The sequence below is a fragment of the Conger conger genome, chromosome 3 (assembly GCF_963514075.1).
Source record: "Conger conger chromosome 3, fConCon1.1, whole genome shotgun sequence".
Classification (NCBI taxonomy): domain Eukaryota; kingdom Metazoa; phylum Chordata; class Actinopteri; order Anguilliformes; family Congridae; genus Conger; species Conger conger.
Genome location: NC_083762.1, coordinates 69,923,371 through 69,936,705, shown reverse-complemented (window position 1 = coordinate 69,936,705; position 13,335 = coordinate 69,923,371). Strand labels below are relative to the sequence as shown.

The 13,335-nt window shown below is 47.3% G+C and overlaps 1 protein-coding gene across 2 annotated transcripts in view; it reads right to left on the bottom strand.

Annotated features, from left to right (window-relative positions):
* The window catches only part of LOC133124090 (signal-induced proliferation-associated 1-like protein 2), a 22,381-nt gene extending 22,333 nt beyond the window's left edge, over window positions 1-48 (bottom strand). For both annotated transcript variants that reach the window (XM_061234977.1, XM_061234976.1), the window contains exon 1: window positions 1-48. This exon is cut by the window's left edge and continues 74 nt beyond it. The gene's annotated coding sequence lies outside the window, so the exon portion shown is untranslated.
* Between the last annotated feature and the right edge of the window lie 13,287 nt (window positions 49-13,335).

Below are 13,335 nucleotides of genomic sequence, written 5' to 3'. Positions count from 1 at the left end.
TGCTGCTGGACGTGGCTCTCTCGCGGCTCCTCCAGCACGGACACGGCGTCATTGGGGCTCTGGAGGCTCAGCCGTGGGCCCCCCGGGCCCCGGGGCCGGCCCAGGCCCGCCCGCTCCTCGCCCCCCACCTCGTTTCGGAAGTGCGGGCAGCTGAGCAGCAGGTCGTTGTCGTTGCCGTCGCCCTCGTCCAGCAGGGCCAGGGACTCCCGCAGGGCCTCCGCATCCTCCACCCCGCCCCCCCCGCCCCCGTGCGCGGGGGACGGCGAGGCGGACAGGGCGGGGGGCCGCAGCTGGGAGGCCGCAGACGCCCCCGAGGTGATGTTCTTCTTGCGGCCGATGCTGTCGCGGTTGGAGGCCGCCTCCGTCAGGTCGAACAGGATGCTCTGCACGTCGTAGTGGGCGAAGTTGCGCACCCAGGAGCCGCCCACCAGCTGCTCGGTGGGGACGGGCGGCGGGAGCTGGGGCGGGTTGGGCTTGGACTTCTTCCCCTGGGGCTCGGGCTTGGCGGGTTTGGCGGGTTTCGGGGACTCGCCGGAGGGCGCAGACAGGGCCCGGAAGAAGCCGTCGGGCTCCGGGGCGGCGGTCTGCAGGCCCAGCAGGAGGAAGGGGTCTTTGAAGCGGAGGGCGGACGGGCTCAGGGCGCCCTGGTCCTCGCTGCTGGGGGCTCGGCCCCGCGTCTGCCTCTCCAGCGACGACAGGCTGCCGTACTCGCGGTGCAGCGCCAGCCCCGAATCCCCCGCGCCCCCTGCACCCCCCGCCCCGCCCTTCTCCCCCCCGGCCCCGCCCGCCTTCCCCACCGCCTTCCCAGAGGCCTCCAGGTCCCCCAGCGTCACGTCGCTGTTGCTGCGCTGCATGATGTGGCCCCGGCCCGCCGTGCGCAGCGTCATCGCCCGGCTGGGGGTCAGCCCCTCCCGCTCCCCGCCGCCCCCCTCCTCGTCCTTCCTGGGGGGCCACTCCGCCAGCACCCGCGAGCGCAGGCCGCCGCCGTCCCGCTTGGGCTCGAACGCCACGGCCGTCAGGGGGGGCCGCGGGCTCTGCCGGCGGAATTTGCGGATGAAGAGGTCGTCCGACTGCATGGCTGAGGCGTCTCGACCACCGTCTACCTTCCCCGCTGCCGAAATATACAGTCCTCTTCTCTGCCTGGCCTCCTCCTCCTCCTCCTCTCCCCTGGGTTTGCCTTTACCCTCGCGCTCCTGGAGTCCTCCACAGAAGGAGGACGGTGATGAGGAGCACACAGAGGCTCAGGGGGCAGACGACCGGATCAAAGACGAGTTGACCATGAGGCAGGGTCTCTGCTGACCGGCCTAAAGTTCCCTCCGAAAAGAACAGCTCCAACCGAGTGGACCTCGTGAAGATCACCACACCCGCAGCGACAAAGGACAGACCGTCCTGTACGTGTGTTTTTTTTTGTGCGTGTGGGGTTTTTTTTTAGTGCCGCTGATTGCTGCGGTTAATGTTCCGAGAGGCTACAATCTGGGAAAGCGGCCATTTTGAGGTGAGCGGTAAGGTCAAACAGCTCATCGCTTTCCAGTTTCATACATTCACATTTGAATCCAACACCCATGGGCACCGTGACATCAGCACAGCAGGAGCAGGAGCGGGGGACCTGGGGATCCCATCCAGGACACCTGGAAGACCTTCAGAAGCCATTCATGGTTCTGTTTCCTGTTTGTCCCGTTTTCGGTCTTCAACAACGAGCCGCTTTTAACCAGCGCGTGAGCCGCGACGAAAGCATGAGAGCTTCGGAAGAGCCGCTCTCTCCAGAAATGGACGACGGCCAATCCTAGGTGGCACCGTCAGCGATGGCTGCGATTTCACTAAAGGAAGCGGAGGTGAACGCAGCTGTAGAAGACCCCAGCTGCTCCGTCCAGGTCGCCAGTTTGTTCTTCTTGGATTGGTATTCGCACTGTATCAGCTTCTCTGCTCCATTGTCTGACAGTTTCCAGTTTTAGGGCACCACCTACACAAAGAGAGGGAGGAACAATAGTCAAACGTTAAATGTCACAGTCATACAATACCATATGAATGTTTTGTTTGCTCTGTGCTTTGGCTTGAAAATGCGTGCCTTGGGTGGGTACCTATTTACAATTCCGCTGCATCCGGCTGTTTAGAAATGTAGTATTAATCGAGTGAGTGTGTGCAGTGTTTTTTAAAGCACATCTGGATGCATAGTTGAAATGCACTTTGTTCAGTTTATTTCAAATATGGCAGACAGGATGGCGGACCCAGTGCTCCTTTTAGTTTGCCAATGAGGGCACTGACAGATGAATACAAGCGGCATAAAGAGGCACAAGGGAGAGGGAACAGATCCAAGGTGGAGATATACAACTGCATACTTTTCCAGTCCTGTTTTCATCCATTAGATTGTTGTGCTATTACTGGGCTTGCATACAATATGTGGGTGGGTATCTTTTTTGTTATGTAGGTGGGTCTTTGTGTGTGTGTGTGTGTGTGTGTTTGTGTGTACACAGTATGTGTGTTCATGTCTCCATGTCTCTGTGTGAATGTGTATGCAGATGTTGGTCTGTGTATACATGCAAGTGTCTGGGGACCTGTGTGTGTACTGTATGAGTTTGCATATGTGTGTGTCTGAGGGGGGTTTTATGTGTGTGTGTGTGTGTGTGTGCGTGCATGTGTGGGGGTGAAATAGAGTGTGTGCGTGTGTGCGTGCGTGTGTGTGAGGGTAAAAGAGAGTGTGTGCGTGTGTGTGTGTGTGCATGCGTGTGTGTGAGGGAGAAAGAGTGTGTGTGCTGTAATTCCCTCTCCAGAAATAGCCCAGGAGCCAAGGCTCAGCACACCACCTCCGCCCTACACCCCATCACAATAGCGGGCAGAGGGGGGACCTTTTCCTGTGCTGAAACCAGGCCTGTCCAGAGGCCGAAGAGCAGAAATAACGACAGAAAAATACGGCCTTTCCACCTGCCAGCTGCTTCTCCCTCCATTCTCCATCCTCTCCTCTCTCCCCCCCCCCCCCGCCCCCCCCTCTGCCTTGTGCCAGTTTCTAAACTTTCTCTTTCTCCTCGGCAACCGCTGGGGAACAACGCGCCACATCCAGACAGCCGACGCGCCACACGGCCGTCTCTCTCTCTCTCTCTCGGCCTGCGCAACCGCTCCAGCGTCCTCGGGAAACAGACACCCGCTGGGTGGTTCCTTTTCTTTCCACAGCGCTGCGCTCTGCGCAGTAACAGAGACAAACAGCCTCCTCCCCACGCTGAGACAGATTTCAGGGCTGTGCTGTCAGCATTCGCTGGCCCGCCGCCGTTCCAGGGCTGTCTTGTTTACGGTCTGCTCTGCTTTACAAAACGCGCCGTTACCGAGAGCCCCAACAGAATGAAGGTCAGGGACCTACAATGTGCCCCCGCTTCATTTACAGGACGTGATGTTTAAAGGTGCAATAGGTAAGATCTTTGTGTTAAAAAAATCATTACAAGACCATTATAAATCCCTTCCTATCATTGAAAAAGGCTCACTGACATGTTGACTCACCCTCTGCCTGTGCTGCGGGTTTCAAAATATACAGTTGATGAACTGACACACGGTACCAAAACGTAAAATAATCCAAGCTCACTGGTTGAAAATTGGTCCTAATTGCCACAGCCAATGGCAGTGGGAGGGGGGTTTCAATGTCAGCGCGTTCACAGAGAAGAGAGGGAATAAATGGTATTGTGGTGTTGAGCGTGTTTGTTGCTGCAATTCCTCTCTTGACTGTTAGAAGTCTGAAATGAAATGTCTTTTAGAGAGTACCGTGTGATAAAATCCAGCTATGACAGCTTGACCAGCTTGAAAATGTAACTGGTCAAGCTGGTCATAAAGCTGATTATGAGCTGATCAACCAGGTTAGTGCCGGTAGCTTGTCTGAGCTGGTAGCTGGTCAAACATACCAGCTGGTTTAAAACATAGCTTCAACTGGTCAAACCATGCCAGGCTAGGAGCTGGTCTGAACTGGTCAACCAGCTATCAGCTTTTTCAAAACTTGAGCTATTTTATTTAGCAGGTATCTACTATTTCCCCATTAATCTGTGATGGTTCCAGCACAGCACTGATCCTCAAAAGCTAAACTGAAATAAATGAGTTCAGAAACATCAAGACTCGGAGCTAATGAAAGAAAAATCTGTTTCAGTTTGAAAATGTTCACTCAGTGCTGTGTGATCTGTCGGTCTTTATAATACAGCTACTTGTGTTAATTTAGAAGTTGTGTTCAAAATGGCAGCTCATGTGGTAGCCTATATGACAAAGTTGTACTAGGAGATGGGGAAGTGTACTGTACAATCTAAGGAATATTCTGGAAAAACTCCACATGCCTTCCCATTAAAATCAATGATGTTTTGGTTTTATATGAGATGGTGTCTTTCTCAGAATTACATTCATACCATCAGTGAACTGCGGGAGACAGAGATAAAGATGTGATAATTCATACTCTGGTATTCTATTGGCTTTTCTGAGACAAATTTACACTTTCCACAATCGAGTTAAACCTCACAAAGCCCCCGTCAAACACGATGAGTGCACTCTGACCTCACGCTGAGCGAATCTGATAAGTGGGAGTGACATTTTCCCCCGCATATTCAAAAAGCGACACAAATACCCAATGCTGCAAACTAACTACAAATGTATCACCATGACACTCATCATCAAAAACCCAGGACAAAAAAAGGAAGTGTATATATCTCACACAAAAACGGAAATAGTACAGATACCGCCATCGGAACATTCTAAAAGCAGCTTTGTTATCTTGGTTATGAGAGACCAATGGTGTGGTTTGACTGAGGAAGTCGTGCAACCATGCATGGTGAATCAGACAGAACTTTTTCACCAATCTTTTTCGCAACGCCGAGATCTCGTCACACCCCCAGTGGGTGTTCTTGCCCACCTTAAGTTGTTTATGTCTTTCTTTTTGCAGTAAATAATCTAAATGCTGAAAATGAATTTGAAATAATCTTTATATAAAAATAAAGAAGCTACCTTTTACATTTATTGTCTTTTGGTTGGACTTACCCTTATCGTTATCACAGTTCTGTATTCATGGGCAGGGAGTACAAATCTAAGATACAAATGTCATGTCATATTCTGCAGTCTGAAACAGTTTGATCTTCAAAGATTACAGCCCACACAATCAGTGAACACTATTCCTGCGTGCAACACATTTATTTTATTTATTCTCGCAATACATCTTCATGTGTCATCATCTGACACAATCAAGCAATGCATTTTTCTCATTTCTATTGCATGTAATAATCACTTGTTTTCAGTTCTGATTATAGTGTTATCACAATCACCTATGTTCACGCTGGTCTGGCGAGCACTCTGTTGTGAGCAGTATTATATTAAGTATAATCTGATTAATTATGATGGCATACAGAAAAGCCTCAACAAGGCCCGCTGTTTAATTGGTGGGGTTTTTCCATGATGACATTTACACATTTTTATTAAGGTCAGAAAAACATTTTCCACATTTTGCAGAGACAAGTGGATATAAATGGTTTTGTTTTCGAAAAGGGTACTGATTATGCAATACTGAATTCTAACGTTTGCTACTGAGAGTGTACTTAAAAAATAACAAGCCAGCAGTTTATGAATCCCCGCATGTATCGGATCAGCTACACAGTTAATATGAGCCAGAGGTACAGGAAGGCCCAGATTTTTTGCACTCTGATTTGGTAACCTGCAGTTCAGTTGAAATCCACTGTGTATAGTGTTACTTTTTTTCAATACATAAGAACTATAATGAGTTTGGGGCAATCCAATTACAAGGCTGCCGGTTTCACTGAATGTATTAGGCTACATGTAACTACTAACTAGCACGATGTTGCTGTTCGGCAAGTGTAATGGGTTTTTGTATGTTTGGCTTCCTTAACAAAACTGCAGAATTAACAAGCTGATCAATCACTCCACCACTTGGAAATGTAAGGTTCCTGATCTGTGAAATTAGGTAAGACCATCCATCTATGGTTAGAAAAAGGTATTCAATCTCTTTTTTTGTTTCTTTGCCTGGCTTAATTTTGCGCCACGTTGGACAAGGCTAAACTGGAGCATGAGATCGAGGCAGGAGAGTGTGCGCCCTCACAGTTACTGTGGGCTTCTGTGCTCAGTGCAGCCCATCGAATGTCACAGACACTGTTGTCAAGTTGGGAGGAGTCACTGTGAGGTTATCAAGCAAAACCCATCTATTGTCAGAGTATGGCCGTCAGCCTTATCTGTCATGTTGGAGTGAAAAATGTTATATATAAATAAGATGTATTTTTTCCATTTGCCAAGACATAATAGAGAGAATTTCACATGCTGTAAAAAAAAAAAAAAAAGCTCTGTAAATCTCCATGCTTAAATTTGAATTGATTGGCCAGGAAATATATCATGTTTCATTTTAGAAAACTGTGAAATTGTGAAAGATATGATTGTTTAAACCATTTAATGGAAGGACAAAACTATATTAATCCACTGTGTTATTTGACTTTATCAACCCAGTTTTACGGGATACACACACATACGCGGTTTTCACTGTGTGTAAATATCTGGTTTATACATTGTTTTGTAAATTGGGTAAGGTAATGTTTAATGAAACATCATATTTCACAGACACACATAATAGTGTGCCTCTATGGATGCACAAGCTAATAGCAAGTGCACTGCTAATAGCATTCCCAATACGTCTCAACCTAACTACTTCATCATTCTGTCTCCAGTGGTTTCAATTAAGCCCCCAAAGTCATCAAAGAGGACAGTCAGTGTTAAATGTATTCAAAGGCATCGCATGGACACTGCCTCTTTGTCTAACTACAACCGAGGAGCTTTCTGTCCTATTCAGTACGCTGTCCTGAATGGATGTACAGACTGGGAGCTCGCTGCTACTTCCAACACAGAAAGGGCTATACATCTGAATATGAGCAGCAATTCTTATTTGATCTTTTCAGTAAAACTAATTAGTGAAGCCATTTTTGGAATTCTATTGTCGGCACGTCTTCTCAACCTGATTGCTAATTTGGAGGGAAATAGCTTGCACCCCAGAAGGCAGACTTTCTCTTCATGGGGTGAAAGACTGATTCTTAAGTCTTATTCAATAACAATGATAAGGAGTACATCAGGAATAGAAATATTAATCATTAGTGGACAGTTAAAATGGTAATCGTTCATGTATATGACTGCTTTGGGGGGGTTGGGTGCTTGAACAAACTCCATGGCTTCAAACACTTGAAGGGAACATAGTGTGGACATCCATATGATATGTCTATATGTAGGCATACTATATACAGTACATTGGTAAGATAAATGCTGGTAGAATATAGTGAATCAGTTGGGGGGAGGGGGCCTTGGTGGGGAGGGGAGTGGGACATGGTTCTATTCTTTCAGGAAATGATCATAAAAGATGTCAAACTCCACAGAAACCATCCGTCTTTCCTGGAAATAAAACTGTTAATTTTACACCCTCCTCTCACGATAGTTATAGTATGTACAATAAAAGTTTAATCAATTTCAGTGAGGAATTTTTCCATTTTGTGAATTAAATATTAATCGCAGCTGCTTAACACTCACAATTCTCCAGTTTCCATTTTACAGGCTCCATTTATAGGTGTTTGCCAAGTCATGGACAGAATCCAGAAGCCATTACTTTTCATTTGGTTGCTTCAAACCACTCATGCTCTTTGTAGGCACTGGCAGCCTCATCCAATTCACCATACCTCAAGCTCACCTATAATTTTAGAGACTGCAAACTATGTAATCGATTCCTGCTTACAAACACATAGAACCAGATCATGTACATGTTGATGTTTTCAATTTTAAAGTTAATTTTAGATAAGTGGCGCATTGAATTTCTGCAGCTGTAATGATTACTACACACTCAGAAATAAAGTACAAATGCTTGGGTGTTCACCAATAGGAACATAAAATTGCACGCCAGCAATATAAGAATCATTTTCGCCTTTTTGCTTGGAATATGTAGCCGACTCATTTGTAACCAATGAGAGCATTACTGTACTTTCAGGGTACATTTGAGAAATTTGCTCCTTGAAGGAGAAAAGTGTCACATTACTTCTGAGTGTACTTCTGAATTCCGGGGCATTCTCCCCAGTTCTGTGTTGAGTGGATATTATCCGCACTGCGCTTGCTGCTCTACCTCTCATAATAGTGGAGAATCCAGTACATTGGCTATACCCACCGTAGAACCTTTTATTGTCACAGCTATTTTGCGACTGTGTCTGTATCCACATGCTAGATCTGCTGCCTGTGCCACTCCGTTGGAAAGGATGGACAAAACTGAAGACCAAACCTAGCCATTAAAATCACATTCTGTAGCGGCCTGTAGCGTAGTGGTTAAGGTAAATGACTGGGACACGCAAGGTCGGTGGTTCTAATCCTGGGGTAGCCACAATAAGATCCGCACAGCTGTTGGGCCCTTGAGCAAGGCCCTTAACCCTGCATTGCTCCAGGGGAGGATTGTCTCCTGCTTAGTCTAATCAACTGTATGTCGCTCTGGATAAGAGCGTCTGCCAAATGCCAATAATGTAATGTAATTTTAGAAGAAGGAGATATACTTTATTGAACCTCATGGGTAATTTGTCCTCTGCATTTGATCCATCCTAGTTGCTTAGACGCAGTAGGCTGACCCAGCACCCAGGGAGAAATGTGGGGCCAAGGGCTCATGGGCCCAATGGCTGTGCAGATCTTATCGTGGCTACACCGGGACTTGAACCCCCAACCTCCCGGGTTGTTCCAGACTGCCCCAAATCTTTATAATTCTCTCATTTGATTGAGCTCGGATGGGAATGACACCCACCCCAAGTCTAGGCTGGTCATTGGGTCCTCCCTTAGAGAGGGCTCCTATTGCATAGCAGGGGAATCCACCCCAGGACTTACTTCATGCTCAGATATAATATGTGTATAATTTTTCCCCAGCATAAGGTTTTATATTTTTAAATGGAGAACATTAACATCCATTCATCTTTCTTATGTGACTCCTAAGACATTTTTATCTCACAGAAAAAAAACAGGAATACTGATTGCAGGCTGCAATGTGGCTCTACACACCTGCAGTGTATTTTAAGTAGCTCGTTTGACTTAGTGCAACAACACTTTTCTAAATTTAGTGCAGCCTATCAAGTGTAGTGTATCTCTAAGAACAAATGTCTTCATAAAGTTCAAAATCATTCTGCTCTAGATTAGACAATAAAATATTCCCCATATATGCAATGATACACAGGGTTAGACACTGCAGAGAGCAGAAGTTATGATTATTGCAAGCCATATTGAACCATACACTCACCGAGCACTTCATTAGAAACACCTGTACTCCTACTTATTCATGTGATTATCTATTTAATGTGGCAGCAGTGCAATGCATAAAATCATGCAGATACGGGTCAGGAGGTTCAGTTAATGTTCACATCAACCATCAGAATGGTGAAATAATGTGATCTCAGATTTCGACAGTGGCATGCTCATTGGTGGCAGACAAATTTGAATATTTGGTATTTGGTTTGAGTATTTCTGTAACTGCTGATCTCCTGGGATTTTCACACACAACAGTCTCTAGAGTTTTCTCAGAATGGTGGGAAAAACAAAAAACATCCACTGAGCAGCAGTTCCTCAGGCAAAAAGGCCTTGTTAATTAGAGAGGTCAGAGGAGAAGAGCCAGACTGGTCAAAGCTGACAGGAAGGTGACAGTAACACAAATAACCACACATTACAACAGTGGTATGCAGAAGAGCATCTCTGAACACACAATGTGTCCAACCACTAAGTGGATAGGCTACAGCAGCAGAAGACTTAATAAATCTAAAAAATAAGTCTGATAAATACCTAATACGGTGCTCGCTGAGTGTATACACGGTCATTACTGGTGACTACAGTAGCACAAAGCCCCGGCTCTGTCTCTCACCTCAGGTCAACTTTCCGGCAGTCCACTGAAATCTCCTGAGTGAAACTGCCCTAGAAACCCAGAGTGTACAGAGACATGACAAGATCACCACCACAACACTAATGCAGCCTCCACCCCAGAAACAAAAACAAACCGGAGAAAAAAAACAAAAAAACACAGGTCAGCCTATGGTCATGTACAGATATTTAGTTATGAAAAAAGAACAAATGCTATCCAGTGTTTTCCCTCCTCCTCAATCACAGGATTAAGTAAGGATTACAGGGGACACGCAGCCAACAGATTAAGCTGCTTTCCAGCATCCCGGGCAGATTGGGAACATTAATTACACCCATTCAGAGGCTGGGCTGCTCACCTCCTCACCAGATAACGGGCTGTAGCTCTGTCACTGTCACCGCACACACTGCTGCGATGGCCGCTCTTTGCGCTGCGCCTACCTGAACCGGGTAAAACGCATACCAGGAACTCTAAAATATGTAAATATATATATATGTGAAATTATTTCATTATAGTAAATACCATATGCCAGTAAATATTGAAAGACTGCTATGTACGTAAGGTCAATTCTGCTCTACATATTGGTGAAAAGTTGTTTCTTTTAAAATGGATAGCAACGTGCAGACATGTCACTGGTGTCTAAAGGGTTAAAGTACTTAAAATAGTTACTTCACCTCGGTCTGACTGCTACATTGTTTTGCTACCTGAAGAAGATCAGACAGCCCGAGACTCATTACTGCACACTATGCTGAGTGCATGGTGCCAGCTTTCGATTTTTTCTAGAACAACTTTGAGAGTTAATGTCATGCCTATTGATAAATTCCTGTTTTAGCAGATGTAGGTTGCTCACCTCACCTGTGTGAGCTCTACCCTTTTCTCAAGCATGAAATGGCTGTCTGCCCTTCTGAAAGGGCTCAAGCCACATCTTCTCAGCTTTGCTATGCATCTCAGACATGGGGCAAACACATACATATGTAATGGTTTTAGATTCAAATACTTTGCTGTGCTCGACTGATCTTGCTTGATGCAATTGAACCAACCAAGAGGACCAGAAGGTGGGGTGTGCACTTTTTTATGTCATAGGTTCGAATACACCAGACAAGCTCATCAATCACAATGCTTTCATGGCTGGTGGCTTTACACACACTCTACTCCTGCTGAGAGAAACAGCTCAAGCTAGGTTTTGAAACAGCTGCCAGCTGGTTGACCAATTCAGACCAGCTCCATACTCAACATGGTTCGACCGGCTCAAGTTAGGTTTTGAAACAGCTGCCAGCTGCTGGTTGACCAGTTCAGACCAGCCGCAATCCGGTTTGACCAGCTCAAGCTAGCGGCAGCTAGTAATTTCAGGCAGGTCTAGCCGGATCGCGCAGCGGTTAGACTCCACCTGCTCCGGCTCCTCACACAGCGCTGCAGCCGGCCGGCCGCACAGGCACTTCCCCGGTGCGCCCCGGCCGATAAGGCCACGCCACACTCACATCCGTCGCTCAGCGCTCTCCCCGTTCGGGAAACATCCTCTCCAGGGAGCGGGACCGGAGGGAAACCGGTTCCCCGCTCCGCCCGTTCCTCGCCCGGTCCCGTTCCCGCTCACGCACCAGAACGTCCAGAGAAAGGCACCCTCCACGCCGCCGCCGTTATTTCACACTCTCGCGGAGTCACGAAAGCGAGCCACGGCGAGAATCTGCTGATGTCACCGCCGCTGAACCCAGCGAGCAACGACACCCTTATCTCAGCGACAACACAGGCGTACGCGCACACCGCAACTGCTCACGCGCACACACACTCAGCCCACGCACGTACTCCAGATGTACCCACAGCCGTTTCGCAGAAATTAATGTGCCGTGTAAAAGTGGAAGGCGTGACAGTTGCTTCCACAAAAATTTACGAGTTTACTTTCTCGTGAAAAACATTGTTGTTTCAGTGTCCTTGACCATCACCATCTGTTGCCCATCTATTAATATTGCAACAGTGACTGTTGGAGATGACTGTTCATGAATGCAGATGACAGTCAGGACAATTCAAGAAACAGAAATGTGGGTTTAAATGGCAACAGGGCCTTCTCTCCTCTCTGTTCAATCAAAGAGTAATGGTGCTTAAAAATTTAAATATGATATTTTCCCCGTTTTAGAACGGGTATTCATTATTCATTATTCCTCTATTTTGTGCCTTGGATCAAACTATAACCAGTGGGAGGCATCCTGTCAAACTTAGAAACGCAGAGTGAATGTACGGATAATACAGTTTTGTACTGCACACGGCACTGCATAAGTGTGGCCGCAAACAACATGCACACGTGCCGGTTATGAACTGTTCCCACGCATCTGTCACAGCTGACTCACAGCTTCTCAGAGAATGCTTACCGCCATGTCGGTCATCGCTTTGCAGACTGTGTGCACACTGATGTCAGCAGCATCAACATATCAGCAGCCAAACCCCTCTGCAGTCTACTGCATGAGCTCCACTGAAGCCAATGCTCTCGTTGAGCTCTGGCGACAATACCACAACGTTACTGTCACATTCTCCGTCTCTGCCCACCTGCACACTTCTCACACCTCCCCTGTTGCATTTGTAAATGTATTAGAATGTGTTTTGTTTTCTGACGCAGAGGTGACTGTTGTAGTTAGTCACATGCGGATGGTGGAGGCTTTACTGTGTGTGCATAGGCGAGTTCTACGACGGAGAGCGGCTGAGATACGCGTCTGTCCCGCAGGGTAACGGGTGCAGAGGCGCAGGCCACGCGCTGTGCGTCCGCTCTCTTCGGGGAAGCCCGGTTCCCGTGCACTTCCCTGGCCTGCTACATCCCCCGCCCCCCTTCCCCGTCAGACTGCTTCCTGTGCAGCAGGAAGTGATGTCACGCCCATCCTGACCTCTGATCCCCAGGAGGATGCTCATCGTCACATCCCGCTACGACACCCCCGCCCTAGCCCTGCTCCTGCCCCCCTGCCCCCCCACACAGGCAGGGCTCCTCTCTCTCTCTCAAGGTTAGACCTTTCTTTCCTTCTTCCTTCCCCCTGTTCTGTGTCCTCTCAGTCTATGGGTGGTGGGCGGTCCGTCCTGCTTTGGCCCTGGACATGAAGAGAGTGAGCTCGAACAGGCACACAAAATTAGATACGCGTTATCCCCGGACCATACAGAAGAACGAAATGCATCTTCATTATCATGTTGGCCACTAGAATGGTGCAATATCCAATCATCCATTTAATACTGCATTCAACTGGTATTCATACAGTAATCAGTGTGGTTGTGCAGATTAATTAGGATTTGACAGGAGTTTATCTCTAGTTCCTCTTATATAATATTAACAGTGTATGTGGATTGTGTTCACCCACACATGTATATATAGTATGTTTTGACAAGGCCAGTCAACTGCACTGGAATGACAGTGAAAAATGCAACATTTTCATTGTTCTTTTTTTAAAATGTAACCCTACTTGAACTTTTTTCGGGGGACCCACAGGAGAGGCAGTGTG